The sequence below is a fragment of the Stenella coeruleoalba genome (assembly GCF_951394435.1).
Source record: "Stenella coeruleoalba genome assembly, chromosome: 6".
NCBI classification, from domain to species: Eukaryota; Metazoa; Chordata; class Mammalia; order Artiodactyla; family Delphinidae; genus Stenella; species Stenella coeruleoalba.
This window is the reverse complement of record NC_137151.1, coordinates 23,050,589-23,077,111: the sequence shown is the minus strand read 5'-3', so window position 1 is coordinate 23,077,111 and position 26,523 is coordinate 23,050,589. Positions and strand designations below refer to the sequence as shown.

At 43.6% G+C, this 26,523-nt stretch overlaps 1 long non-coding RNA gene across 37 annotated transcripts in view; it reads left to right on the top strand.

Moving 5' to 3' along the window:
- LOC307187927 overlaps positions 1-26,523 on the top strand; it is a 3,519,425-nt gene that overhangs the window by 2,814,404 nt on the left and 678,498 nt on the right. Inside the window, exon 9 of one of the 37 annotated variants that reach the window (XR_013828734.1) lies at positions 21,573-21,623. The exons of 35 other annotated variants lie outside the window; for them this stretch is intronic. This is a non-coding gene — a long non-coding RNA (uncharacterized lncRNA). Of the gene's footprint in view, positions 1-281; positions 328-21,572; positions 21,624-26,523 lie in introns of those variants that run through there. One more of the 37 variants, XR_013828735.1, reaches the window with a different exon arrangement.

The window sequence follows — 26,523 nt, the reverse complement described above, 5'->3', positions numbered from 1 at the left end:
ACATTCTTAGGCGTTTAATATGGGGTGTTGAGTCCATTTCGTTGAGCAAGGAGTAGCTCTTGTCTATTCCATATTTGGCTTAAGGAACTTTATCTGTGCTCATTTCAATCTCTGGTTTTATGCAGCACCCCAACTCACCTTTACCCTTAAGTAAGAATAAGTTGGTTTTCTAAATTTGAGACCCTGTTCTGTTCTGTAATTCAGTTCCTGTGTAGCCAAGTTTACATTCCGTGTATTACTGATATCTTATGATGTTTCTTTTTCTGTGTGACTTATTTCAGTGAGAATCATCATACCTGAATCCACTCATTGTGCTGCTAAGGGCCTGATGACACAGATTTCATTGCTGAGTGATATTGCTTTGTAAGTAAATACCACATCTTCTTTATCCATTTTTCACTTTCTGCGATGTTGAACTTGTACTGTAAACGAGGTTCTTGTAAACAGAGCCGTTCCAAACTTTGGGGTGGCTGTGTGTTTTTGATTTTAATTTCCCTAAGCTATAGGACCATAAGTGGAAGTGCCCTAGGTTCTGTTGCTTTGTTTTTTAGATGTTTCAGGAAACACCATACACTTCTCCCGAGTGGTTGTTGGCAATTTACATCCCGCCCATCAGCATAACAAGGCTCCCAGTTCTCCATGGCCTGTCCTGCCTTTCTGGATTTTACACTTTTTTCAGATGGCCCTTTTGACCGGGGGGAAGTGAGACTTCATTGTAGTGCAGATTTCCTTTGCAAGCTTGCTTGGTTGGCCAAAAAGGGCGTATGCGTTTTTTCCTGAATATATTCAGGAAAAAACGCATACGCCCTTTTTGGCCAAGTGCATCATTGTGGACGTTCTGCCTCTTTTCCTATGCTTTCAATGCAATTCCAGTCTACCTCCTGAAATCGGTTTCCTTCAATTCTGCCCCGCTTTCAAGTCCTCTTGGCAGCCTTACTTCAGTCTATTTTTGGACGATAGCTGTCATTTATAACTCTGCAGGTTTGTGAATTACAGTGCCCCTGAGCTCCTTTCTTCACCTTGCTTTCTTTTGAGCTGGCCGCAACACCGCAGGATGGCTTCAGGCCCTAATCTGGTTCCGGCACGGCACGCTGTGCCTTTGGTTATTTCCTCTTCCTGGTGGGAAATGAGAGTTAAATTTGCCCGTCCAGACACCTCCAGCTAGTCTCTCATTGGTTCTCGCTATTCCTGTTCATCTTCCGCAGAAATTGCAAACTGGGCCAAACAGGAGGTTAAAGGCGCTGACTCTCCAAGTGGGGAGAGTGTTAGTAAAGCGTCTGGAATGTTGCACCCGAGTAACAGGGGAGGAAAACTGAGACATATTTGAACACGTCTCCCGTTCACATGGTTGATCATACTTGGGTTCCACATGCATGTTTTAGCTGAAGGAAGAATACCTTAAACCTGGAGAGTTGAGACCCGTGGAATGGGTACCATGCAATATGACTTCAAAGGGTCTTCATTTGCTCACCAAACCTCTCCAATCCTATCACTGCTGCGTTTATGCCCCTGTACACATGCTTGATTCTCTTTCGGAGACATAGCAATCCATAGGTTTTAAGATACTTACTAGTCAGGTACATTCTTAGGCGCTTAATATGCGGTGTTGAGTCCATTTCGTTGAGCAAGGAGTAGCTCTTGTCTATTCCATATTTGACTTAAGGAACTTTATCTGTGCTCATTTCAATCTCTGGTTTTATGCAGCACCCCAACTCACCTTTCCCCTTAAGCAAGCATAAGTTGGTTTTCTAAATTTGAGACCCTGTTCTGTTCAGTAATTCAGTTCCTGTGTAGCCAAGTTTACATTCCGTGTATTAGTGATATCTTATGATGTTTCTTTTTCTGTGTGACTTACTTCAGTTAGAATCATCATACCTGAATCCACTCATTGTGCTGCTAAGGGCCTGATGACACAGATTTCATTGCTGAGTGATATTGCTTTGTAAGTAAATACCACAACTTCTTTATCCATTTTTCACTTTCTGCGATGTTGAACTTGTACTGTAAACGAGGTTCTTGTAAACAGAGCCGTTCCAAACTTTGGGGTGGCTGTGTCTTTTTGATTTTAATTTCCCTAAGCTATAGGACCATAAGTGGAAGTGCCCTAGGTTCTGTTGCTTTGTTTTTTAGATGTTTCAGGAATCACCATACACTTCTCCCGAGTGGTTGTTGGCAATTTACATCCCGCCCATCAGCATAACAAGGCTCCCTGTTCTCCATGGCCTGTCCTGCCTTTCTGGATTTTACACTTTTTTCAGATGGCCCTTTTGACCGGGGGGAAGTGAGACTTCATTGTAGTGCAGATTTCCTTTGCAAGCTTGCTTGGTTGGCCAAAAAGGGCGTATGCGTTTTTTCCTGAATATATTCAGGAAAAAACGCATACGCCCTTTTTGGCCAAGTGCATCATTGTGGACGTTCTGCCTCTTTTCCTATGCTTTCAATGCAATTCCAGTCTACCTCCTGAAATCGGTTTCCTGCAATTCTGCCCCGATTTCAAGTCCTCTTGGCAGCCTTACTTCAGTCTATTTTTCGACGATAGCTGTCAGTTATAACTCTGCAGGTTTGTGAATTACAGTGCCCCTGAGCTCCTTTCTTCAACTCGCTTTCTTGTGACCTGGCCGCAACACCACATGATGGCTTCAGGCCCTAAACTGTTTCCGGCCCGGCATGCTGAGCCTTTGGTTAATTCCTCTTCCTGGTGGGAAATGAGAGTTAAATTTGCCCGACCAGACACCTCCAGCTAGCCTCTCATTGGTTCTCGCTATTCCTGTTCATCTTCCGCAGAAATTGCAAACTGGGCCAAACAGGAGGTTAAAGGGACTGACTCTCCAAGTGGGGAGAGTGTTAGTAAAGCGTCTGGAATGTTGCACCCGAGTACCAGGGGAGGAAAACTGAGACATATTTGAACACGTCTCCCGATCACATGGTTGATCATACTCTAGGTTCCACATGCATGTTTTAGCTGAAGGAAGAATACCTTAAACCTGGGTAGTTGAAAACCGTGGAATGGGTACCATGCAATATGACTTCAAAGGGTCTTCATTTGCTCACCGAACCTCTCCAATCCTATCACTGCTGCGTTTATGCCCCTGTACACATGCTTGATTCTCTTTTGGAGACATAGCAATCCATAGGTTTTAAGATACTTACTAGTCAGGTACATTCTTAGGCGTTTAATATGGGGTGTTGAGTCCATTTCGTTGAGCAAGGAGTAGCTCTTGTCTATTCCATATTTGGCTTAAGGAACTTTATCTGTGCTCATTTCAATCTCTGGTTTTATGCAGCACCCCAACTCACCTTTACCCTTAAGTAAGAATAAGTTGGTTTTCTAAATTTGAGACCCTGTTCTGTTCTGTAATTCAGTTCCTGTGTAGCCAAGTTTACATTCCGTGTATTACTGATATCTTATGGTGTTTCTTTTTCTGTGTGACTTATTTCAGTTAGAATCATCATACCTGAATCCACTCATTGTGCTGCTAAGGGCCTGATGACACAGATTTCATTGCTGAGTGATATTGCTTTGTAAGTGAATACCACAACTTCTTTATCCATTTTTCACTTTCTGCGATGTTGAACTTGTACTGTAAACGAGGTTCTTGTAAACAGGGCCGTTCCAAACTTTGGGGTGGCTGTGTCTTTTTGATTTTAATTTCCCTAAGCTATAGGACCATAAGTGGAAGTGCCCTAGGCTCTGTTGCTTTGTTTTTTAGATGTTTCAGGAAACACCATACACTTCTCCCGAGTGTCTGTTGGCAATTTACATCCCGCCCATCAGCATAACAAGGCTCCCAGTTCTCCATGGCCTGTCCTGCCTTTCTGGATTTTACACTTTTTTCAGATGGCCCTTTTGACCGGGGGGAAGTGAGACTTCATTGTAGTGCAGATTTCCTTTGCAAGCTTGCTTGGTTGGCCAAAAAGGCCGTATGCGTTTTTTATTCCTGTTCATCTTCCGCAGAAATTGCAAACTGGGCCAAACAGTAGGTTAAAGGCGCTGACTCTCCAAGTGAGGAGAGTGTTAGTAAAGCGTCTGGAATGTTGCACCCGAGTACCAGGGGAGGAAAACTGAGACATATTTGAACACGTCTCCCGTTCACATGGTTGATCATACTTGGGTTCCACATGCATGTTTTAGCTGAAGGAAGAATACCTTAAACCTGGAGAGTTGAGACCCGTGGAATGGGTACCATGCAATATGACTTCAAAGGGTCTTCATTTGCTCACCGAACCTCTCCAATCCTATCACTGCTGCGTTTATGGCCCTGTACACATGCTTGATTCCCTTTCGGAGACATAGCAATCCATAGGTTTTACGATACTTACTAGTCAGGTACATTCTTAGGCGTTTAATATGCGGTGTTGAGTCCATTTCGTTGAGCAAGGAGTAGCTCTTGTCTATTCCATATTTGACTTAAGGAACTTTATCTGTGCTCATTTCAATCTCTGGTTTTATGCAGCACCCCAACTCACCTTTCCCCTTAAGCAAGCATAAGTTGGTTTTCTAAATTTGAGACCCTGTTCTGTTCTGTAATTCAGTTCCTGTGTAGCCAAGTTTACATTCCGTGTATTACTGATATCTTATGATGTTTCTTTTTCTGTGTGACTTATTTCAGTTAGAATCATCATACCTGAATCCACTCATTGTGATGCTAAGGGCCTGATGACATAGATTTCATTGTTGAGTGATATTGCTTTGTAAGTAAATACCACAACTTCTTTATCCATTTTTCACTTTCTGTGATGTTGAACTTGTACTGTAAACGAGGTTCTTGTAAACAGAGGCGTCCCAAAATTTGGGGTGGCTGTGTCTTTTTGATTTTAATTTCCCTAAGCTATAAGACCATAAGTGGCAGTGCCCTAGGCTCTGTTGCTTTGTTTTTTAGATGTTTCAGGAAACACCATACACTTCTCCCGAGTGTCTGTTGGCAATTTACATCCCGCCCATCAGCATAACAAGGCTCCCAGTTCTCCATGGCCTGTCCTGCCTTTCTGGATTTTACACTTTTTTCAGATGGCCCTTTTGACCGGGGGGAAGTGAGACTTCATTGTAGTGCAGATTTCCTTTGCAAGCTTGCTTGGTTGACCAAAAAGGGCGTATGCGTTTTTTCCTGAATATATTCAGGAAAAAACGCATACACCCTTTTTGCCCAAGTGCATCATTGTGGACGTTCTGCCTCTTTTCCTATGCTTTCAATGCAATTCCAGTCTACCTCCTGAAATCGGTTTCCTGCAATTCTGCCCCGATTTCAAGTCCTCTTGGCAGCCTTACTTCAGTCTATTTTTGGACGATAGCTGTCATTTATAACTCTGCAGGTTTTTGAATTACAGTGCCCCTGAGCTCCTTTCTTCAACTTGCTTTCTTGTGACCTGGCCGCAACACCGCAGGATGGCTTCAGGCCCTAATCTGGTTCCGGCACGGCACGCTGAGCCTTCGGTTATATCCTCTTCCTGGTGGGAAATGAGAGTTAAATTTGCCCATCCAGACACCTCCAGCTAGTCTCTCATTGGTTCTCGCTATTCCTGTTCATCTTCCGCAGAAATTGCAAACTGGGCCAAACAGGAGCTTAAAGGCGCTGACTCTCCAAGTGGGGAGAGTGTTAGTAAAGCGTCTGGAATGTTGCACCCGAGTACCAGGGGAGGAAAACTGAGACATATTTGAACACGTCTCCCGTTCACATGGTTGATCATACTTGGGTTCCACATGCATGTTTTAGCTGAAGGAAGAATACCTTAAACCTGGAGAGTTAAGACCCGTGAAATGGGTACCATGCAATATGACTTCAAAGGGTCTTCATTTGCTCACCGAACCTCTCCAATCCTATCACTGCTGCGTTTATGCCCCTGTACACATGCTTGATTCTCTTTCGGAGACATAGCAATCCATAGGTTTTAAGATACTTACCAGTCAGGCACATTCTTAGGCGTTTAATATGCGGTGTTGAGTCCATTTCGTTGAGCAAGTAGTAGCTCTTGTCTATTCCATATTTGACTTAAGGAACTTTATCTGTGCTCATTTCAATCTCTGGTTTTATGCAGCACCCCAACTCACCTTTACCCTTAAACAAGAATAAGTTGGTTTTCTAAATTTGAGACCCTGTTCTGTTCTGTAATTCAGTTCCTGTGTAGCCAAGTTTACGTTCCGTGTATTACTGATATCTTATGATGTTTCTTTTTCTGTGTGACTTACTTCAGTTAGAATCATCATACCTGAATCCACTCATTGTGCTGCTAAGGGCCTGATGACACAGATTTCATTGCTGAGTGATATTGCTTTGTAAGTAAATACCACAACTTCTTTATCCATTTTTCACTTTCTGCGATGTTGAACTTGTACTGTAAACGAGGTTCTTGTAAACAGAGCCGTTCCAAACTTTGGTGTGGCTGTGTCTTTTTGATTTTAATTTCCCTAAGCTATAGGACCATAAGTGGAAGTGCCCTAGGTTCTGTTGCTTTGTTTTTTAGATGTTTCAGGAAACACCATACACTTCTCCCGAGTGTCTGTTGGCAATTTACATCCCGCCCATCAGCATAACAAGGCTCCCAGTTCTCCATGGCCTGTCCTGCCTTTCTGGATTTTACACTTTTTTCAGATGGCCCTTTTGACCGGGGGGAAGTGAGACTTCATTGTAGTGCAGATTTCCTTTGCAAGCTTGCTTGGTTGGCCAAAAACGGCGTATGCGTTTTTTATTCCTGTTCATCTTCCGCAGAAATTGCAAACTGGGCCAAACAGGAGGTTAAAGGCGCTGACTCTCCAAGTGGGGAGAGTGTTAGTAAAGCGTCTGGAATGTTGCACCCGAGTACCAGGGGAGGAAAACTGAGACATATTTGAACACGTCTCCCGTTCACATGGTTGATCATACTTGGGTTCCACATGCATGTTTTAGCTGAAGGAAGAATACCTTAAACCTGGAGAGTTGAGACCCGTGGAATGGGTACCATGCAATATGACTTCAAAGGGTCTTCATTTGCTCACCGAACCTCTCCAATCCTATCACTGCTGCGTTTATGCCCCTGTACACATGCTTGATTCTCTTTTGGAGACATAGCAATCCATAGGTTTTACGATACTTACTAGTCAGGTACATTATTAGGCGTTTAATATGCGGTGTTGAGTCCATTTCGTTGAGCAAGGAGTAGCTCTTGTCTATTCCATATTTGACTTAAGGAACTTTATCTGTGCTCATTTCAATCTCTGGTTTTATGCAGCACCCCAACTCACCTTTACCCTTAAGCAAGCATAAGTTGGTTTTCTAAATTTGAGACCCTGTTCTGTTCTGTAATTCAGTTCCTGTGTAGCCAAGTTTACATTCCATGTATTACTGATATCTTATGATGTTTCTTTTTCTGTGTGACTTATTTCAGTTAGAATCATCATACCTGAATCCACTCATTGTGATGCTAAGGGCCTGATGACATAGATTTCATTGCTGAGTGATATTGCTTTGTAAGTAAATACCACAACTTCTTTATCCATTTTTCATTTTCTGCGATGTGGAACTTGTACTGTAAACGAGGTTCTTGTAAACAGAGGCGTCCCAAACTTTGGGGTGGCTGTGTCTTTTTGATTTTAATTTCCCTAAGCTATAAGACCATAAGTGGCAGTGCCCTAGGCTCTGTTGCTTTGTTTTTTAGATGTTTCAGGAAACACCATACACTTCTCCCGAGTGTCTGTTGGCAATTTACATCCCGCCCATCAGCATAACAAGGCTCCCAGTTCTCCATGGCCTGTCCTGCCTTTCTGGATTTTACACTTTTTTCAGATGGCCCTTTTGACCGGGGGGAAGTGAGACTTCGTTGTAGTGCAGATTTCCTTTGCAAGCTTGCTTGGTTGGCCAAAAAGGGCGTATGCGTTTTTTCCTGAATATATTCAGGAAAAAACGCATACGCCCTTTTTGGCCAAGTGCATCATTGTGGACGTTCTGCCTCTTTTCCTATGCTTTCAATGCAATTCCAGTCTACCTCCTGAAATCGGTTTCCTGCAATTCTGCCCCGCTTTCAAGTCCTCTTGGCCGCCTTACTTCAGTCTATTTTTGGACGATAGCTGTCATTTATAACTCTGCGGGTTTGTGAATTACAGTGCCCCTGAGCTCCTTTCTTCAACTCGCTTTCTTGTGACCTGGCTGCAACACCGCAGGATGGCTTCAGGCCCTAATGTGGTTCCGGCATGGCACGCTGAGCCTTTGGTTATTTCCTCTTCCTGGTGGGAAATGAGAGTTAAATTTGCCCGTCCAGACACCTCCAGCTAGCCTCTCATTGGTTCTCGCTATTCCTGTTCATCTTCCGCAGAAATTGCAAACTGGGCCAAACAGGAGGTTAAAGGCGCTGACTCTACAAGTGGGGAGAGTGTTAGTAAAGCGTCTGGAATGTTGCACCCGAGTACCAGGGGAGGAAAACTGAGACATATTTGAACACGTCTCCCGTTCACATGGTTGATCATATTTGGGTTCCACATGCATGTTTTAGCTGAAGGAAGAATACCTTAAACCTGGAGAGTTGAGACCCGTGGAATGGGTACCATGCAATATGACTTCAAAGGGTCTTCATTTGCTCACCGAACCTCTCCAATCCTATCACTGCTGCGTTTATGCCCCTGTACACATGCTTGATTCTCTTTCGGAAACATAGCAATCCATAGGTTTTACGATACTTACTAGTCAGGTACATTCTTAGGCGTTTAATATGCGGTGTTGAGTCCATTTCGTTGAGCAAGGAGTAGCTCTTGTCTATTCCATATTTGACTTAAGGAACTTTATCTGTGCTCATTTGAATCTCTGGTTTTATGCAGCACCCCAACTCACCTTTCCCCTTAAGCAAGCATAAGTTGGTTTTCTAAATTTGAGACCCTGTTCTGTTCTGTAATTCAGTTCCTGTGTAGCCAAGTTTACATTCCGTGTATTACTGATATCTTATGATGTTTCTTTTTCTGTGTGACTTATTTCAGTTAGAATCATCATACCTGAATCCACTCATTGTGCTGCTACGGGCCTGATGACATAGATTTCATTGCTGAGTGATATTGCTTTGTAAGTGAATACCACAACTTCTTTATCCATTTTTCACTTTCTGCGATGTTGAACTTGTACTGTAAACAAGGTTCTTGTAAACAGAGCCGTTCCAAACTTTGGGGTGGCTGTGTCTTTTTGATTTTAATTTCCCTAAGCTATAGGACCATAAGTGGAAGTGCCCTAGGCTCTGTTGCTTTGTTTTTTAGATGTTTCAGGAAACACCATACACTTCTCCCGAGTGGTTGTTGGCAATTTACATCCCGCCCATCAGCATAACAAGGCTCCCAGTTCTCCATGGCCTGTCCTGCCTTTCTGGATTTTACACTTTTTTCAGATGGCCCTTTTAACCAGGGGGAATTGAGACTTCATTGTAGTGCAGATTTCCTTTGCAAGCTTGCTTGGTTGGCCAAAAAGGGCGTATGCGTTTTTTCCTGAATATATTCAGGAAAAAACGCATACGCCCTTTATGGCCAAGTGCATCATTGTGGACGTTCTGCCTCTTTTCCTATGTTTTCAATGCAATTCCAGTCTACCTCCTGAAATCGGTTTCCCGCAATTCTGCCCCGCTTTCAAGTCCTCTTGGCAGCCTTACTTCAGTCTATTTTTGGACGATAGCTGTCATTTATAACTCTGCAGGTTTGTGAATTACAGTGCCCCTGAGCTCCTTTCTTCAACTTGCTTTCTTGTGACCTGGCCGCAACACCGCAGGATGGCTTCAGGCCCTAATCTGGTTCCGGCACGGCACGCTGAGCCTTTGGTTATTTCCTCTTCCTGGTGGGAAATGAGAGTTAAATTTGCCCGTCCAGACACCTCCAGCTAGTCTCTCATTGGTTCTCGCTATTCCTGTTCATCTTCCGCAGAAATTGCAAACTGGGCCAAACAGGAGGTTAAAGGCGCTGACTCTCCAAGTGGGGAGAGTGTTAGTAAAGCGTCTGGAATGTTGCACCCGAGTACCAGGGGAGGAAAACTGAGACATATTTGAACACGTCTCCCGTTCACATGGTTGATCATTCTTGGGTTCCACATGCATGTTTTAGCTGAAGGAAGAATACCTTAAACCTGGAGAGTTAAGACCCGTGTAATGGGTACCATGCAATATGACTTCAAAGGGTCTTCATTTGCTCACCGAACCTCTCCAATCCTATCACTGCTGCGTTTATGCCCCTGTACGCATGCTTGATTCTCTTTCGGAGACATAGCAATCTATAGGTTTTAAGATACTTACTAGTCAGGTACATTCTTAGGCGTTTAATATGCGGTGTTGAGTCCATTTCGTTGAGCAAGGAGTAGCTCTTGTCTATTCCATATTTGGCCTAAGGAACTTTATCTGTGCTCATTTCAATCTCTGGTTTTATGCAGCACCCCAACTCACCTTTACCCTTAAGCAAGCATAAGTTGGTTTTCTAAATTTGAGACCCTGTTCTGTTCTGTAATTCAGTTCCTGTGTAGCCAAGTTTACATTCCGTGTATTACTGATATCTTATGATGTTTCTTTTTCTGTGTGACTTATTTCAGTTAGAATCATCATACCTGAATCCACTCATTGTGCTGCTAAGGGCCTGATGACACAGATTTCATTGCTGAGTGATATTGCTTTGTAAATAAATACCACAACTTCTTTATCCATTTTTCACTTTCTGCGATGTTGAACTTGTACTGTAAACGAGGTTCTTGTAAACAGAGCCGTTCCAAACTTTGGGGTGGCTGTGTCTTTTTGATTTTAATTTCCCTAAGCTATAGGACCATAAGTGGAAGTGCCCTAGGTTCTGTTGCTTTGTTTTTTAGATGTTTCAGGAATCACCATACACTTCTCCCGAGTGTCTGTTGGCAATTTACATCCCGCCCATCAGCATAACAAGGCTCCCAGTTCTCCATGGCCTGTCCTGCCTTTCTGGATTTTACACTTTTTTCAGATGGCCCTTTTGACCGGGGGGAAGTGAGACTTCATTGTAGTGCAGATTTCCTTTGCAAGCTTGCTTGGTTGGCCAAAAAGGGCGTATGCGTTTTTTCCTGAATATATTCAGGAAAAAACGCATACGCCCTTTTTGGCCAAGTGCATCATTGTGGACGTTCTGCCTCTTTTCCTATGCTTTCAATGCAATTCCAGTCTACCTCCTGAAATCGGTTTCCTGCAATTCTGCCCCGCTTTCCAGTCCTCTTGGCAGCCTTACTTCAGTATATTTTTGGACCATAGCTGTCATTTATAACTCTGCAGGTTTGTGAATTACAGTGCCCCTGAGCTCCTTTCTTCAACTCGCTTTCTTTTGAGCTGGCCGCAACACCGCAGGATGGCTTCAGGCCCTAATCTGGTTCCGGTACGGCATGCTGAGCTTTTGGTTATTTCCTCTTCCTGGTGGGAAATGAGAGTTAAATTTGCCCGTCCAGACACCTCCAGCTAGCCTCTCATTGGTTCTCGCTATTCCTTTTCATCTTCCGCAGAAATTGCAAACTGGGCCAAACAGGAGGTTAAAGCACTGACTCTCCAAGTGGGGAGAGTGTTAGTAAAGCGTCTGGAATGTTGCACCCGAGTACCAGGGGAGGAAAACTGAGACATATTTGAACACGTCTCCCGTTCACATGGTTGATCATACTTGGGTTCCACATGCATGTTTTAGCTGAAGGAAGAATACCTTAAACCTGGAGAGTTGAGACCCGTGTAATGGGTACCATGCAATATGACTTCAAAGGGTCTTCATTTGCTCACCGAACCTCTCCAATCCTATCACTGCTGCGTTTATGCCCCTGTACATATGCTTGATTCTCTTTTGGAGACATAGCAATCCATAGGTTTTACGATACTTACTAGTCAGGTACATTCTTAGGCGTTTAATATGCGGTGTTGAGTCCATTTCGTTGAGCAAGGAGTAGCTCTTGTCTATTCCATATTTGACTTAAGGAAATTTATCTGTGCTCATTTCAATCTCTGGTTTTATGCAGCACCCCAACTCACCTTTCCCCTTAAGCAAGCATAAGTTGGTTTTCTAAATTTGAGACCCTGTTCTGTTCTGTAATTCAGTTCCTGTGTAGCCAAGTTTACATTCCGTGTATTACTGATATCTTATGATGTTTCTTTTTCTGTGTGACTTATTTCAGTTAGAATCATCATACCTGAATCCACTCATTGTGCTGCTACGGGCCTGATGACATAGATTTCATTGCTGAGTGATATTGCTTTGTAAGTGAATACCACAACTTCTTTATCCATTTTTCACTTTCTGCGATGTTGAACTTGTACTGTAAACGAGGTTCTTGTAAACAGAGCCGTTCCAAACTTTGGGGTGGCTGTGTCTTTTTGATTTTAATTTCCCTAAGCTATAGGACCATAAGTGGAAGTGCCCTAGGCTCTGTTGCTTTGTTTTTTAGATGTTTCAGGAAACACCATACACTTCTCCCGAGTGTCTGTTGGCAATTTACATCCCGCCCATCAGCATAACAAGGCTCCCAGTTCTCCATGGCCTGTCCTGCCTTTCTGGATTTTACACTTTTTTCAGATGGCCCTTTTGACCGGGGGGAAGTGAGACTTCATTGTAGTGCAGATTTCCTTTGCAAGCTTGCTTGGTTGGCCAAAAAGGGCGTATGCGTTTTTTCCTGAATATATTCAGGAAAAAACGCATACACCCTTTTTGGCCAAGTGCATCATTGTGGACGTTCTGCCTCTTTTCCTATGCTTTCAATGCAATTCCAGTCTACCTCCTGAAATCGGTTTCCCGCAATTCTGCCCCGCTTTCAAGTCCTCTTGGCAGCCTTACTTCAGTCTATTTTTGGACGATAGCTGTCATTTATAACTCTGCAGGTTTGTGAATTACAGTGCCCCTGAGCTCCTTTCTTCAACTCGCTTTCTTGTGACCTGGCCGCAACACCGCAGGATGGCTTCAGGCCCTAATCTGGTTCCGGCCCGGCATGCTGAGCCTTTGGTTAATTCCTCTTCCTGGTGGGAAATGAGAGTTAAATTTGCCCGTCCAGACACCTCCAGCTAGCCTCTCATTGGTTCTCGCTATTCCTGTTCATCTTCCGCAGAAATTGCAAACTGTGCCAAACAGGAGGTTAAAGGGACTGACTCTCCAAGTGGGGAGAGTGTTAGTAAAGCGTCTGGAATGTTGCACCCGAGTACCAGGGGAGGAAAACTGAGACATATTTGAACACGTCTCCCGATCACATGGTTGATCATACTCTAGGTTCCACATGCATGTTTTAGCTGAAGGAAGAATACCTTAAACCTGGGTAGTTGAAACCCGTGGAATGGGTACCATGCAATATGACTTCAAAGGGTCTTCATTTGCTCACCGAACCTCTCCAATCCTATCACTGCTGCGTTTAGGCCCCTGTACACATGCTTGATTCTCTTTTGGAGAAATAGCAATCCATAGGTTTTACGATAATTACTAGTCAGGTACATTCTTAGGCGTTTAATATGCGGTGTTGAGTCCATTTCATTGAGCAAGGAGTAGCTCTTGTCTATTCCATATTTGACTTAAGGAACTTTATCTGTGCTCATTTCAATCTCTGGTTTTATGCAGCACCCCAACTCACCTTTACCCTTAAGCAAGCATAAGTAGGTTTTCTAAATTTGAGACCCTGTTCTGTTCTGTAATTCAGTTCCTGTGTAGCCAAGTTTACATTCCGTGTATTACTGATATCTTATGATGTTTCTTTTTCTGTGTGACTTATTTCAGTTAGAATCATCATACCTGAATCCACTCATTGTGCTGCTAAGGGCCTGATGACACAGATTTCATTGCTGAGTGATATTGCTTTGTAAATAAATACCACAACTTCTTTATCCATTTTTCACTTTCTGCGATGTTGAACTTGTACTGTAAACGAGGTTCTTGTAAACAGAGCCGTTCCAAACTTTGGGGTGGCTGTGTCTTTTTGATTTTAATTTCCCTAAGCTATAGGACCATAAGTGGAAGTGCCCTAGGTTCTGTTGCTTTGTTTTTTAGATGTTTCAGGAATCACCATACACTTCTCCCGAGTGTCTGTTGGCAATTTACATCCCGCCCATCAGCATAACAAGGCTCCCAGTTCTCCATGGCCTGTCCTGCCTTTCTGGATTTTACACTTTTTTCAGATGGCCCTTTTGACTGGGGGGAAGTGAGACTTCATTGTAGTGCAGATTTCCTTTGCAAGCTTGCTTGGTTGGCCAAAAAGGGCGTATGCGTTTTTTCCTGAATATATTCAGGAAAAAACGCATACGCCCTTTTTGGCCAAGTGCATCATTGTGGACGTTCTGCCTCTTTTCCTATGCTTTCAATGCAATTCCAGTCTACCTCCTGAAATCGGTTTCCTGCAATTCTGCCCCGCTTTCCAGTCCTCTTGGCAGCCTTACTTCAGTATATTTTTGGACCATAGCTGTCATTTATAACTCTGCAGGTTTGTGAATTACAGTGCCCCTGAGCTCCTTTCTTCAACTCGCTTTCTTTTGAGCTGGCCGCAACACCGCAGGATGGCTTCAGGCCCTAATCTGGTTCCGGTACGGCATGCTGAGCTTTTGGTTATTTCCTCTTCCTGGTGGGAAATGAGAGTTAAATTTGCCCGTCCAGACACCTCCAGCTAGCCTCTCATTGGTTCTCGCTATTCCTTTTCATCTTCCGCAGAAATTGCAAACTGGGCCAAACAGGAGGTTAAAGCACTGACTCTCCAAGTGGGGAGAGTGTTAGTAAAGCGTCTGGAATGTTGCACCCGAGTACCAGGGGAGGAAAACTGAGACATATTTGAACACGTCTCCCGTTCACATGGTTGATCATACTTGGGTTCCACATGCATGTTTTTGCTGAAGGAAGAATACCTTAAACCTGGAGAGTTGAGACCCGTGTAATGGGTACCATGCAATATGACTTCAAAGGGTCTTCATTTGCTCACCGAACCTCTCCAATCCTATCACTGCTGCGTTTATGCCCCTGTACATATGCTTGATTCTCTTTTGGAGACATAGCAATCCATAGGTTTTACGATACTTACTAGTCAGGTACATTCTTAGGCGTTTAATATGCGGTGTTGAGTCCATTTCGTTGAGCAAGGAGTAGCTCTTGTCTATTCCATATTTGACTTAAGGAAATTTATCTGTGCTCATTTCAATCTCTGGTTTTATGCAGCACCCCAACTCACCTTTCCCCTTAAGCAAGCATAAGTTGGTTTTCTAAATTTGAGACCCTGTTCTGTTCTGTAATTCAGTTCCTGTGTAGCCAAGTTTACATTCCGTGTATTACTGATATCTTATGATGTTTCTTTTTCTGTGTGACTTATTTCAGTTAGAATCATCATACCTGAATCCACTCATTGTGCTGCTACGGGCCTGATGACATAGATTTCATTGCTGAGTGATATTGCTTTGTAAGTGAATACCACAACTTCTTTATCCATTTTTCACTTTCTGCGATGTTGAACTTGTACTGTAAACGAGGTTCTTGTAAACAGAGCCGTTCCAAACTTTGGGGTGGCTGTGTCTTTTTGATTTTAATTTCCCTAAGCTATAGGACCATAAGTGGAAGTGCCCTAGGCTCTGTTGCTTTGTTTTTTAGATGTTTCAGGAAACACCATACACTTCTCCCGAGTGGTTGTTGGCAATTTACATCCCGCCCATCAGCATAAGAAGGCTCCCAGTTCTCCATGGCCTGTCCTGCCTTTCTGGATTTTACACTTTTTTCAGATGGCCCTTTTGACCGGGGGGAAGTGAGACTTCATTGTAGTGCAGATTTCCTTTGCAAGCTTGCTTGGTTGGCCAAAAAGGGCGTATGCGTTTTTTCCTGAATATATTCAGGAAAAAACGCATACGCCCTTTTTGGCCAAGTGCATCATTGTGGACGTTCTGCCTCTTTTCCTATGCTTTCAATGCAATTCCAGTCTACCTCCTGAAATCGGTTTCCCGCAATTCTGCCCCGCTTTCAAGTCCTCTTGGCAGCCTTACTTCAGTCTATTTTTGGACGATAGCTGTCATTTATAACTCTGCAGGTTTGTGAATTACAGTGCCCCTGAGCTCCTTTCTTCAACTCGCTTTCTTGTGACCTGGCCGCAACACCGCAGGATGGCTTCAGGCCCTAATCTGGTTCCGGCCCGGCATGCTGAGCCTTTGGTTAATTCCTCTTCCTGGTGGGAAATGAGAGTTAAATTTGCCCGTCCAGACACCTCCAGCTAGCCTCTCATTGGTTCTCGCTATTCCTGTTCATCTTCCGCAGAAATTGCAAACTGTGCCAAACAGGAGGTTAAAGGGACTGACTCTCCAAGTGGGGAGAGTGTTAGTAAAGCGTCTGGAATGTTGCACCCGAGTACCAGGGGAGGAAAACTGAGACATATTTGAACACGTCTCCCGATCACATGGTTGATCATACTCTAGGTTCCACATGCATGTTTTAGCTGAAGGAAGAATACCTTAAACCTGGGTAGTTGAAACCCGTGGAATGGGTACCATGCAATATGACTTCAAAGGGTCTTCATTTGCTCACCGAACCTCTCCAATCCTATCACTGCTGCGTTTAGGCCCCTGTACACATGCTTGATTCTCTTTTGGAGAAATAGCAATCCATAGGTTTTACGATAATTACTAGTCAGGTACATTCTTAGGCGTTTAATATGCGGTGTTGAGTCCATTTCATTGAGCAAGGAGTAGCTCTTGTCTATTCCATATTTGACTTAAGGAACTTTATCTGTGCTCATTTCAATCTCTGGTTTTATGCAGCACCCCAACTCACCTTTACCCTTAAGCAAGCATAAGTTGGTTTTCTAAATTTGAGACCCTGTTCTGTTCTGTAATTCAGTTCCTGTGTAGCCAAGTTTACATTCCGTGTATTAGTGATATCTTATGATGTTTCTTTTTCTGTGTGACTTATTTCAGTTAGAATCATCATACCTGAATCCACTCATTGTGCTGCTAAGGGCCTGATGACATAGATTTCATTGCTGAGTGATATAGCTTTGTAAGTAAATACCACAACTTCTTTATCCATTTTTCACTTTCTGCGATGTTGAACTTGTACTGTAAACGAGGTTCTTGTAAACAGAGCCGTTCCAAACTTTGGGGTGGCTGTGTCTTTTTGATTTTAATTTCCCTAAGCTATAGGACCATAAGTGGAAGTGCCCTAGGCTCTGTTGCTTTGTTTTTTAGATGTTTCAGGAAACACCATACACTTCTCCCGAGTGTCTGTTGGCAATTTACATCCCGCCCATCAGCATAACAAGGCTCCCAGTTCTCCATGGCCTGTCCTGCCTTTCTGGATTTTACACTTTTTTCAGATGGCCCTTTTGACCGGGGGGAAGTGAGACTTCATTGTAGTGCAGATTTCCTTTGCAAGCTTGCTTGGTTGGCCAAAAAGGGCGTATGCATTTTTTCCTGAATATATTCAGGAAAAAACGCATATGCCCTTCTTGGCCAAGTGCATCATTGTGGACGTTCTGCCTCTTTTCCTATGCTTTCAATGCAATTCCAGTCTACCTCCTGAAATCGGTTTCCTGCAATTCTGCCCTGCTTTCAAGTCCTCTTGGCAGCCTTACTTCAGTCTATTTTTGGACGATAGCTGTCATTTATAACTCTGCAGGTTTGTGAATTACAGTGCCCCTGAGCTCCTTTCTTCAACTCGCTTTCTTGTGACCTGGCCGCAACACCGCAGGATGGCTTCAGGCCCTAATCTGGTTCCGGCCCGGCATGCTGAGCCTTTGGTTAATTCCTCTTCCTGGTGGGAAATGAGAGTTAAATTTGCCCGTCCAGACACCTCCAGCTAGCCTCTCATTGGTTCTCGCTATTCCTGTTCATCTTCCGCAGAAATTGCAAACTGTGCCAAACAGGAGGTTAAAGGGACTGACTCTCCAAGTGGGGAGAGTGTTAGTAAAGCGTCTGGAATGTTGTACCCGAGTACCAGGGGAGGAAAACTGAGACATATTTGAACACGTCTCCCGATCACATGGTTGATCATACTCTAGGTTCCACATGCATGTTTTAGCTGAAGGAAGAATACCTTAAACCTGGGTAGTTGAAACCCGTGGAATGGGTACCATGCAATATGAATTCAAAGGGTCTTCATTTGCTCACCGAACCTCTCCAATCCTATCACTGCTGCGTTTATGCCCCTGTACACATGCTTGATTCTCTTTCGGAGACATAGCAATCCATAGGTTTTAAGATACTTACAAGTCAGGTACATTCTTAGGCGTTTAATATGCGGTGTTGAGTCCATTTCGTTGAGCAAGGAGTAGCTCTTGTCTATTCCATATTTGACTTAAGGAACTTTATCTGTGCTCATTTCAATCTCTGGTTTATGCAGCACCCCAACTCACCTTTACCCTTAAGCAAGCATAAGTTGGTTTTCTAAATTTGAGACCCTGTTCTGTTCTGTAATTCAGTTCCTGTGTAGCCAAGTTTCCATTCCGTGTATTACTGATATCTTATGATGTTTCTTTTTCAGTGTGACTTATTTCAGTTAGAATCATCATACCTGAATCCACTCATTGTGCTGCTACGGGCCTGATGACATAGATTTCATTGCTGAGTGATATTGCTTTGTAAGTGAATACCACAACTTCTTTATCCATTTTTCACTTTCTGCGATGTTGAACTTGTACTGTAAACGAGGTTCTTGTAAACAGAGCCGTTCCAAACTTTGGGGTGGCTGTGTCTTTTTGATTTTAATTTCCCTAAGCTATAGGACCATAAGTGGAAGTGCCCTAGGCTCTGTTGCTTTGTTTTTTAGATGTTTCAGGAAACACCATACACTTCTCCCGAGTGGTTGTTGGCAATTTACATCCCGCCCATCAGCATAACAAGGCTCCCAGTTCTCCATGGCCTGTCCTGCCTTTCTGGATTTTACACTTTTTTCACATGGCCCTTTTGACCGGGGGGAAGTGAGACTTCATTGTAGTGCAGATTTCCTTTGCAAGCTTGCTTGGTTGGCCAAAAAGGGCGTATGCGTTTTTTCCTGAATATATTCAGGAAAAAACGCATACGCCCTTTTTGACCAAATGCATCATTGTGGACGTTCTGCCTCTTTTCCTATGCTTTCAATGCAATTTCAGTCTACCTCCTGAAATCGGTTTCCTGCAATTCTGCCCCGCTTTCAAGTCCTCTTGGCAGCCTTACTTCAGTCTATTTTTGGACGATAGCTGTAATTTATAACTCTGCAGGTTTGTGAATTACAGTGCCCCTGAGCTCCTTTCTTCAACTCGCTTTCTTGTGACCTGGCCGCAACACCGCAGGATGGCTTCAGGCCCTAATCTGGTTCTGGCACGGCACGCTGAGCCTTTGGTTATTTCCTCCTCCTGGTGGGAAATGAGAGTTAAATTTGCCCGTCCAGACACCTCCAGCTAGCCTCTCATTGGTTCTCGCTATTCCTGTTCATCTTCCGCAGAAATTGCAAACTGGGCCAAACAGGAGGTTAAAGGCGCTGACTCTCCAAGTGGGGAGAGTGTTAGTAAAGCGTCTGGAATATTGCACCCGAGTACCAGGGGAGGAAAACTGAGACATATTTGAACACGTCTCCCGATCACATGGTTGATCATACTCTGGGTTCCACATGCATGTTTTAGCTGAAGGAAGAATACCTAAAACCTGGGTAGTTGAAACCCGTGGAATGGGTACCATGCAATATGACTTCAAAGGGTCTTCATTTGCTCACCGAACCTCTCCAATCCTATCACTGCTGCGTTTATGCCCCTGTACGCATGCTTGATTCTCTTTCGGAGACATAGCAATCTATAGGTTTTAAGATACTTACTAGTCAGGTACATTCTTAGGCGTTTAATATGCGGTGTTGAGTCCATTTCGTTGAGCAAGGAGTAGCTCTTGTCTATTCCATATTTGGCCTAAGGAACTTTATCTGTGCTCATTTCAATCTCTGGTTTTATGCAGCACCCCAACTCACCTTTACCCTTAAGCAAGCATAAGTAGGTTTTCTAAATTTGAGACCCTGTTCTGTTCTGTAATTCAGTTCCTGTGTAGCCAAGTTTCCATTCCGTGTATTACTGATATCTTATGATGTTTCTTTTTCTGTGTGACTTATTTCAGTTAGAATCATCATACCTGAATCCACTCATTGTGCTGCTAAGGGCCTGATGACACAGATTTCATTGCTGAGTGATATTGCTTTGTAACTAAATACCACAACTTCTTTATCCATTTTTCACTTTCTGCGATGTTGAACTTGTACTGTAAACGAGGTTCTTGTAAACAGAGCCGTTCCAAACTTTGGGGTGGCTGTGTCTTTTTGATTTTAATTTCCCTAAGCTATAGGACCATAAGTGGAAGTGCCCTAGGTTCTGTTGCTTTGTTTTTTAGATGTTTCAGGAAACACCATACACTTCTCCCGAGTGTCTGTTGGCAATTTACATCCCGCCCATCAGCATAACAAGGCTCCCAGTTCTCCATGGCCTGTCCTGCCTTTCTGGATTTTACACTTTTTTCAGATGGCCCTTTTGACCGGGGGGAAGTGAGACTTCATTGTAGTGCAGATTTCCTTTGCAAGCTTGCTTGGTTGGCCAAAAAGGGCGTATGCGTTTTTTCCTGAATATATTCAGGAAAAAACGCATACGCCCTTTTTGGCCAAGTGCATCATTGTGGACGTTCTGCCTCTTTTCCTATGCTTTCAATGCAATTCCAGTCTACCTCCTGAAATCGGTTTCCTGCAATTCTGCCCCGCTTTCCAGTCCTCTTGGCAGCCTTACTTCAGTATATTTTTGGACCATAGCTGTCATTTATAACTCTGCAGGTTTGTGAATTACAGTGCCCCTGAGCTCCTTTCTTCAACTCGCTTTCTTTTGAGCTGGCCGCAACACCGCAGGATGGCTTCAGGCCCTAATGTGCTTCCGGTACGGCACGCTGAGCCTTTGGTTATTTCCTCTTCCTGGTGGGAAATGAGAGTTAAATTTGCCCGTCCAGACACCTCCAGCTAGCCTCTCATTGGTTCTCACTATTCCTGTTCATCTTCCGCAGAAATTGCAAACTGGGCCAAACAGGAGGTTAAAGGGAATGACTCTCCCTGTCGGGAGAGTGTTAGTAAAGTGTCTGGAATGTTGCACCCGTGTACCAGGGGAGGAAAACTGAGACCTATTTGAACACGTCTCCCGTTCACATGGTTGATCATACTCTGGGTTCCACATGCATGTTTTAGCTGAAGGAAGAATACCTTAAACCTGGAGAGTTGAGACCCGTGTAATGGGTACCATGAAATATGACTTCAAAGGGTCTTCATTTGCTCACCGAACCTCTCCAATCCTATCACTGCTGCATTTATGCCCCTGTACACACGCTTGATTCTCTTTTGGAGACATAGCAATCCATAGGTTTTAAGATACTTACTAGTCAGGTACATCCTTAGGCGTTTAATATGGGGTGTTGAGTCCATTTCGTTGAGCAAGGAGTAGCTCTTGTCTATTCCATATTTGGCTTAAGGAACTTTATCTGTGCTCATTTCAATCTCTGGTTTTATGCAGCACCCCAACTCACCTTTACCCTTAAGCAAGCATAAGTTGGTTTTCTAAATTTGAGACCCTGTTCTGTTCTGTAATTCAGTTCCTGTGTAGCCAAGTTTCCATTCCGTGTATTACTGATATCTTATGATGTTTCTTTTTCTGTGTGACTTATTTCAGTTAGAATCATCGTACCTGAATCCACTCATTGTGCTGCTAAGGGCCTGATGACATAGATTTCATTGCTGAGTGATATTGATTTGTAAGTGAATACCACAGCTTCTTTATCCATTTTTCACTTTCTGCGATGTTGAACTTGTACTGTAAACGAGGTTCTTGTAAACAGATCCATTCCAAACTTTGGGGTGGCTGTGTCTTTTTGATTTTAATTTCCCTAAGCTATAGGACCATAAGTGGAAGTGCCCTAGGCTCTGTTGCTTTGTTTTTTAGATGTTTCAGGAAACACCATACACTTCTCCCGAGTGTCTGTTGGCAATTTACATCCTGCCCATCAGCATAACAAGGCTCCCAGTTCTCCATGGCCTGTCCTGCCTTTCTGGATTTTACACTTTTTTCAGATGGCCCTTTTGACCGGGGGGAAGTGAGACTTCATTGTAGTGCAGATTTCCTTTGCAAGCTTGCTTGGTTGGCCAAAAAGGGCGTATGCGTTTTTTCCTGAATATATTCAGGAAAAAACGCATACGCCCTTTTTGGCCAAGTGCATCATTGTGGACGTTCTGCCTCTTTTCCTATGCTTTCAATGCAATTCCAGTCTACCTCCTGAAATCGGTTTCCTGCAATTCTGCCCCGCTTTCAAGTCTTCTTGGCAGCCTTACTTCAGTCTATTTTTGGACGATAGCTGTCATTTATAACTCTGCAGGTTTGTGAATTACAGTGCCCCTGAGCTCCTTTCTTCAACTCGCTTTCTTTTGAGCTGGCCGCAAAACCGCAGGATGGCTTCAGGCCCTAATCTGGTTCCGGCACGGCACGCTGAGCCTTTGGTTATTTCCTCTTCCTGGTGGGAAATGAGAGTTAAATTTGCCCGACCAGACACCTCCAGGTAGTCTCTCATTGGTTCTCGCTATTCCTGTTCATCTTCCGCAGAAATTGCAAACTGGGCCAAACATTAGGTTAAAGGCGCTGACTCTCCAAGTGGGGAGAGTGTTAGTAAAGCGTCTGGAATGTTGCACCCGAGTACCAGGGGAGGAAAATTGAGACATATTTGAACACGTCTCCCGTTCACATGGTTGATCATACTTGGGTTCCACATGCATGTTTTAGCTGAAGGAAGAATACTTTAAACCTGGTGAGTTAAGACCCGTGTAATGGGTACCATGCAATATGACTTCAAAGGGTCTTCATTTCCTCACCGAACCTCTCCAATCCTATCACTGCTGCGTTTATGCCCCTGTACACATGCTTGATTCTCTTTCGGAGACATATCAATCCATAGGTTTTAAGATACTTACTAGTCAGGTACATTCTTAGGCGTTTAATATGCGATGTTGAGTCCATTTCGTTGAGCAAGGAGTAGCTCTTGTCTATTCCATATTTGACTTAAGGAACTTTATCTGTGCTCATTTCAATCTCTGGTTTTATGCAGCACCCCAACTCACCTTTACCCTTAAGCAAGCATAAGTTGGTTTTCTAAATTTGAGACCCTGTTCTGTTCTGTAATTCAGTTCCTGTGTAGCCAAGTTTACATTCCGTGTATTACTGATATCTTATGATGTTTCTTTTTCTGTGTGACTTACTTCAGTTAGAATCATCATACCTGAATCCACTCATTGTGCTGCTAAGGGCCTGATGACACAGATTTCATTGCTGAGTGATATTGCTTTGTAAGTAAATACCACAACTTCTTTATCCATTTTTCACTTTCTCCGATGTTGAACTTGTACTGTAAACGAGGTTCTTGTAAACAGAGCCGTTCCAAACTTTGGGGTGGCTGTGTCTTTTTGATTTTAATTTCCCTAAGCTATAGGACCATAAGTGGAAGTGCCCTAGGTTCTGTTGCTTTGTTTTTTAGATGTTTCAGGAAACACCATACACTTCTCCCGAGTGGTTGTTGGCAATTTACATCCCGCCCATCAACATAACAAGGCTCCCAGTTCTCCATGGCCTGTCCAGCCTTTCTGGATTTTACACTTTTTTCAGATGGCCCTTTTGACCGGGGGGAAGTGAGACTTCATTGTAGTGCAGATTTCCTTTGCAAGCTTGCTTGGTTGGCCAAAAAGGGCGTATGCGTTTTTTCCTGAATATATTCAGGAAAAAACGCATACGCCCTTTTTGGCCAAGTGCATCATTGTGGACGTTCTGCCTCTTTTCCTATGCTTTCAATGCAATTCCAGTCTACCTCCTGAAATCGGTTTCGTGCAATTCTGCCCCGCTTTCAAGTCCTCTTGGCAGCCTTACTTCAGTCTATTTTTGGACGATAGCTGTCATTTATAACTCTGCAGGTTTGTGAATTACAGTGCCCCTGAGCTCCTTTCTTCAACTCGCTTTCTTGTGACCTGGCCGCAACACCGCAGGATGGCTTCAGGCCCTAATCTGGTTCCGGCACGGCACGCTGAGCCTTTGGTTATTTCCTCTTCCTGGTGGGAAATGAGAGTTAAATTTGCCCGTCCAGACACCTCCAGCTAGCCTCTCATTGGTTCTCGCTATTCCTGTTCTTCTTCCGCAGAAATTGCAAACTGGGCCAAACAGGAGGTTAAAGGGACTGACTCTCCAAGTGGGGAGAGTGTTAGTAAAGCGTCTGGAATGTTGCACCCGAGTACCAGGGGAGGAAAACTGAGACATATTTGAACACGTCTCCCGTTCACATGGTTGATCATACTTGGGTTCCACATGCATGTTTTAGCTGAAGGAAGAATACCTTAAACCTGGAGAGTTGAGACCCGTGTAATGGGTACCATGCAATATGACTTCAAAGGGTCTTCATTTGCTCACCGAACCTCTCCAATCCTATCACTGCTGCGTTTATGCCCCTGTACACATGCTTGATTCTCTTTTGGAGACATAGCAATCCATAGGTTTTACGATACTTACTAGTCAGGTACATTCTTAGGCGTTTAATATGCGGTGTTGAGTCCATTTCGTTGAGCAAGGAGTAGCTCTTGTCTATTCCATATTTGACTTAAGGAACTTTATCTGTGCTCATTTCAATCTCTGGTTTTATGCAGCACCCCAACTCACCCTTACACTTAAGCAAGCATAAGTTGGTTTTCTAAATTTGAGACCCTGTTCTGTTCTGTAATTCAGTTCCTGTGTAGCCAAGTTTACATTCCGTGTATTACTGATATCTTATGATGTTTCTTTTTCTGTGTGACTTATTTCAGTTAGAATCATCATACCTGAATCCACTCATTGTGCTTCTAAGGGCCTGATGACATAGATTTCATTGCTGAGTGATATTGCTTTGTAAGTAAATACCACAACTTCTTTATCCATTTTTCACTTTCTGCGATGTTGAACTTGTACTGTAAACGAGGTTCTTGTAAACAGAGGCGTCCCAAACTTTGGGGTGGCTGTGTCTTTTTGATTTTAATTTCCCTAAGCTATAGGACCATAAGTGGCAGTGCCCTAGGCTCTGTTGCTTTGTTTTTTAGATGTTTCAGGAAACACCATACACTTCTCCCGAGTGTCTGTTGGCAATTTACATCCCGCCCATCAGCATAACAAGGCTCCCAGTTCTCCATGGCCTGTCCTGCCTTTCTGGATTTTACACTTTTTTCAGATGGCCCTTTTGACCGGGGGGAAGTGAGACTTCATTGTAGTGCAGATTTCCTTTGCAAGCTTGCTTGGTTGGCCAAAAAGGGCGTATGCGTATTTTCCTGAATATATTCAGGAAAAACACATACGCCCTTTTTGGCCAAGTGCATCATTGTGGACGTTCTGCCTCTTTTCCTATGCTTTCAATGCAATTCCAGTCTACCTCCTGAAATCGGTTTCCTGCAATTCTGCCCCGCTTTCAAGTCCTCTTGGCAGCCTTACTTCAGTCTATTTTTGGACGATAGCTGTCATTTATAACTCTGCAGGTTTGTGAATTACAGTGCCCCTGAGCTCCTTTCTTCAACTCGCTTTCTTGTGACCTGGCCGCAACACCGCAGGATGGCTTCAGGCCCTAATCTGGTTCTGGCCCGGCATGCTGAGCCTTTGGTTAATTCTTCTTACTGGTGGGAAATGAGAGTTAAATTTGCCCATCCAGACACCTCCAGCTAGTCTCTCATTGGTTCTCGCTATTCCTGTTCATCTTCCGCAGAAATTGCAAACTGGGCCAAAAAGGAGGTTAAAGGGACTGACTCTCCAAGTCGGGAGAGTGTTAGTAAAGCGTCTGGAATGTTGCACCCGAGTACCAGGGGAGGAAAACTGAGACATATTTGAACACGTCTCCCGTTCACATGGTTGATCATACTCTAGGTTCCACATGCATGTTTTAGCTGAAGGAAGAATACCTTAAACCTGGAGAGTTGAGACCCGTGTAATGGGTACCATGCAATATGACTTCAAAGGGTCTTCATTTGCTCACCGAACCTCTCCAATCCTATCACTGCTGCGTTTATGCCCCTGTACACACGCTTGATTCTCTTTTGGAGACATAGCAATCCATAGGTTTTAAGATACTTACTAGTCAGGTACATTCTTATTCGTTTAATATGGGGTTTTGAGTCCATTTCGTTGAGCAAGGAGTAGCTCTTGTCTATTCCATATCTGGCTTAAGGAACTTTATCTGTGCTCATTTCAATCTCTGGTTTTATGCAGCACCCCAACTCACCTTTCCCCTTAAGCAACCATAAGTTGGTATTCTAAATTTGAGACCCTGTTCTGTTTTGGAATGCAGTTCCTGTGTAGCCAAGTTTACATTCCGTGTATTAGTGATATCTTATGATGTTTCTTTTTCTGTGTGACTTATTTCAGTTAGAATCATCGTACCTGAATCCACTCATTATGCTGCTACGGGCCTGATGACATAGATTTCATTGCTGAGTGATACTGTATTGTACGTAAGTACCACAAGTTCTTTATCCATTTTTCACTTTCTGTGATATTGAACTTGTACGGAAAACGAGGTTCTTGTAAACAGAGGCGTCCCAAACTTTGGGGTGGCTGTGTCTTTTTGATTTTAATTTCC